Source organism: Cryptotermes secundus, unplaced genomic scaffold, assembly GCF_002891405.2.
Source record: "Cryptotermes secundus unplaced genomic scaffold, Csec_1.0 scaffold2804, whole genome shotgun sequence".
Taxonomy (NCBI): domain Eukaryota; kingdom Metazoa; phylum Arthropoda; class Insecta; order Blattodea; family Kalotermitidae; genus Cryptotermes; species Cryptotermes secundus.
Genome location: NW_019733915.1, coordinates 383 through 5034, shown reverse-complemented (window position 1 = coordinate 5034; position 4652 = coordinate 383). Strand labels below are relative to the sequence as shown.

Below are 4652 nucleotides of genomic sequence, written 5' to 3'. Positions count from 1 at the left end.
ACAGGAAGGTCTGAAAGTGTTCTGAAACTGTGTAATCTTGGGTACGTTTAGAAATTGGTTATACCTTCATCCTAAAAAAAAGTGTGATTCCTCTAACCGCAGTCCTTTTATTGGATAAAGTTTCAGTTTCAACTTGTGAGTTATGAATTATGATGGTAGTTCATGAATTTAGTTGCATGTCCGTATTGTGTTACAGAGCTGTTAGGGATAGTTTCTCCCTATGTTTGTAAGATTTAAATGCTCGTGCCACAGTTAAAGAAAAAAAAATTATTTACCTGTGATCTAATTCTTTAATTTTAAATAATACGTAGCAGTTGTGTGTGCAAATTTTGGAATTCTGTAGTAAAAGCAGTGGGCCTTGTTCTACAAGACAACAGCTGCCACAGACTGGGAAGTTTTCTGTGTCTAAACATGAGAGGATGACGAGGGAATGTGATCAAGAGCTGAGACTGTGAGATATACAGGTATGTTGTCTTATGCACTTGGGCAAAGTTATCTGCAGTGGTACCATTTGCTGTTACCTACTTGCAACAGATCATATTTCTAAGATGATAATGTTTAATACTACCTTCATGATGTAGACATACTTGTTTAAACAAATATCATATACAATTTTTTTNCTGTATTTCAAAAATCTAGTGAGTTTCCTTAATCATATCCACAGGTCCTGCTTCATAGTAGCACATTTTTTGCATCTGTCTAAAAATTATTTTTTTTATTATAATTCAGTTCATGAACTACAATTATTTTTGGATACATGTACCATGCAATTTAATGTATGATTATTTTGTATTTATTTGCACTAAAGTTGTAAACTTGTAATACATAAGTATATACTCTCTAAGTTGAGTATAAATGTATTCATACCTACAGGAAATGCATGCAATTTCCTCAGATTTTACATTAAAGCTTAATTACTTTTTTTTAGACAAAGAATATAAATATTTTAATTTTTAGTGAAAGTAAATTTTTCCCTTTATTTTTAATATTAACTTCAAAGATTTAAGTGGCTGGTATTTTATCCTACAGAGAGTAAGTCTTCCATTTTCACAGAAATATTGTTTCAAATTGCTGACTCCTAGATTGCAGCACTCACACATAATTCTTGCCTGTCCTGATATCCTCTGTTCCTACAATGTCCACTGTCAAACTTTTTACAGAAAACTGGAAGGTGTTCACTGAAATGCTGTGCTGGGATGTTGGAAGACTGTGCAGTAGTTCCGGTTACAAGTAAGCATTAAAGATTATCTACATCGTCCACAGTTGTGTACAACAATCTTCAGATGCAGAATGTGAAGCTGTAGCTGTACTCGTATCTTATGTAACGTGGCAGAGTGGGGTAGATGTTGTAGTTTTCTAATTTGGGATCTTGGAGTCCATCTAAATTGTTACATGACACAAAGCACATAGCTCCTCTGTTACAAAGAGCTATCAGTTAGTGTCTTTTTATTGTGAGAATAATGTGAAGCAAATTAATTAGCATAGTGGGGGGGTGAAGTCAAGTTGGGTCGGCTCGGCACATCGGCCACTGATTATCCTATTGTACCTGCCCCGGGTGATTATGATGATGGAGAATTTGGTGGAATGAAGTCTGGTAAGGGAAACAGAAGTACTCGAAGAAAATCTACCACAGCGCCACTTTGTCCACCACAAATCCCACTTGACCAGACCTGGGTTTGAACCTAGGCCACCGTGGTGGGAAGCCAGTGACTAACTGCTTGAGCTGTTGTGCGGCCTTTGTAAAGCAAATACTCTGTATGTAAAGTGCAGAAGACATTAGATAATTGACTGGGCGAGGTACAAGTCTTCAGCAGTTTGACATTACTTAACAGCATCTGGTGGCCTATTCAAGGTAGTATTTGGGGATTTAACGAGGAAATTTAAGAAAACGAGAACTGAAAGTTATGTTGCAATGGTATGCACATTCCATGGATGTAATTTTGAGATTCTAGCTATGTCAGTGACCTCGATTTTAATTTATTTCCTATGCTGCTGCAAAGATTGTTGTACTGTAGGCATAAAGTGAAGTTACCCCTGTAATCTAGACATGGTAGCACCGCTCAAGTACAGGTGTGTGTGGATTGATGCTCCAGACATTCCCCAAGGTGAGTTCCAGGATCAGCTTAGGTGCATGCCAGTCACTACCAGTTGAGCTCAATATTGTATGTATACATTTAACTTTTAGAACATGTATTTTAATAGTGGCTTCTAACTGTATTGATGAAAATGTGTCCTGATGATGATGGTCTGAGAAGACCAAAACATGTAAGGGCATAAATAATTGAAATAAAACTCTTCACCAGTCACAATAAATGGAACTGTTTAACTTTTCATGATTTCAGTACATATTCACTACTGAACAATGCATTTTAAATGGAAGTTGTAGGTTTTAATGTGATCTGTGCCATGTACCAGTTTCCTCTTAGCAAAATGAGTCTGATGTCAGTTTGAAGCAAAATGGTGGTTGTATGCACCAGTATTACAGCAGACAGGCAACTTTCAGTACAGAGTTACAGCATTAAATTTAATTCAAATTTAGTTCATAGTTTAGATGATCAAACATGGGGATGGAATGACATGACTTTGTCATTATGATTTTATTTATTTGTGTAAACAGTGCATGCAACAACTTATACCCATGTCTTTGTTATGTTAGATGAGGATGGATCCATCCTGATCCAAGAGGTTCCTGTTATATACTCTGCCATGCGGCTAGAGGCCTTGCATTGTGACATGGCTGTTACCGCTGATGTTATACACAACACACCCCTGCACTTCATGCTTGTGAGTCACCACTGCAGTCAGTTATGAGTTAGAACATTATTTTTTGACCTGCCAACTGTTCCACTGTTCCCAGGCTGGGAACCTGACAGCCTTTTGCTGTGTCTTACTGTCATGCAAAGAAAATATGACTATTATCCACAAATCAAATATTTAATGATTATAATGTTTTCAGTTTCTATACTTTTGGCACCACTGCAAAAGCAACTTAAAAAGGTTCAAGGAATTTAAGTGTGTTACTGTGGGAACATAAAGTCAGAATTTTTTTGGTTAACTCTTGGTCACTGATTAGCTATATTCATTCCGAAATATCTGCGTACAGTAATAGCCTGGTTGAAAGCTGAATGAAATGACTGTCAAGTTCTTGTAAAAGTCTGAAAGAAAAGTCAGAACTTTGAGAAAGGCAGAAATACTGGAGCTCAGTCTAGGATTTACAGGTAGTCAAGTCTAACTTTTATTGAAATTAGTGTTAGACTTCACATACTGCTATAAATTTATACACTCATATTAATTATGGTGAAACGTTTTAAAGACATAAAAAATGCATTGCAGTGAGTTGTGAATTTGAATGTACCTTCATTTAATCTTTTAATGAATTTTCTGAGCACCAGTTGCCAAATTAAGTCATCATACTATTACCACAATTCTTCATATTAACTACTTTATAACGATTCTGTTAAAAGTTGATTTACTAGGAAGTTTCTTCTCCAGAAACACATCCTGAGCATGCAACAGGGTATTATTGGATATTCAATATGTAATCACAATCATCTTGTTACAATTTATGTTTTCCGTGCAGATCTTTACACATGTCACTTCTACTGGACAGTGAAAGTTAGTAAGAGAATAGATGAAAACCAGTAGACAGGTTATTTTCAATTGTCTTGATAAGGAAACTGCAATTATAGGATCTGAAACGAGAATTGTAAGTTCTGATTGCAAAAAACTAAAAATTCTGGTGTTTTTGGATATATTTTTAGAAGGGAAAACAGGAATTTTCATAATTTGACATTAATAAATTAACTCCACAGATAGCTGGTAGTCGTTTAGTGAATTGAGGAATCCTTGCCTTTCAGGAAAGCTGAAGGTTTGTTACTGAGTTTTCAGGAGGACCTCACTCAGTCCTAAGGGTGATCAGTGTGATCAGATATAATCTTAATATTTAGTAATGTGCAAAGAATAAAGATGGAGAAATTGCAAAGATAGTTTCAGCCAATTAATAGAAATTCTAAACATGGTGCACAAAAAATGGTTGCCAACAAATGCTGATGTGTTTTCTGTGGGTGAAATATTCACAATCCATTTTTTTTTACATCATTGTCAATTATATATTTGTACAGTGAAATGTAGAAAACTGTAATTTATTCTCAGTTGTATTGCTCGTATTTGCTCGCTGGTTAAAAAAATTTCCAGAGATAGTGACGGACAGTAAGAGAGGCAGAATCCTTCTCTGTTTTGGCGTAGCATTACACAAGTCACTGTGTTTTTAGAAGTTCATACTTCAGGAATAAAATTATCGTTCACAAAAATCCAAGGGAAATTAATGTGAAGAAAATGGCCCCTCTCACCCTTCCACCCACTTTTTAAATTTCTAAGTGCTCAATCTTCCAGCACCTTTTTAAGTTGGCAGGTCCGCATGTTACTTTAGTTTTTTGTCACTGTGTTTTTTCTATTGTTTTTCTTTCAGCTACCACCACAGGTTTGTCGTATTTTGTATTTGTTGTAATTTTGTATGTTTTCCCCAAGGTCACTTATAGAACCAAGTTTCGTTTCAAAATTTTTTTGTGCATCTAGGCATTCAACTTAAGTTATTTTAACAGCAAGGCTAAATCTCTGTTTGATTATTCATATTTGAGTGGTAATGGAATGCT

At 35.5% G+C, this 4652-nt stretch overlaps 1 long non-coding RNA gene across 1 annotated transcript; it reads left to right on the top strand.

Moving 5' to 3' along the window:
* The first annotated feature begins 703 nt into the window (after positions 1-703).
* On the top strand, positions 704-2959 carry LOC111868378. The gene is made up of 2 exons (XR_002843502.2): positions 704-1230; positions 2657-2959. It is a non-coding gene; the product is annotated as an uncharacterized LOC111868378 (long non-coding RNA).
* The last annotated feature ends 1693 nt before the right edge of the window (positions 2960-4652 follow it).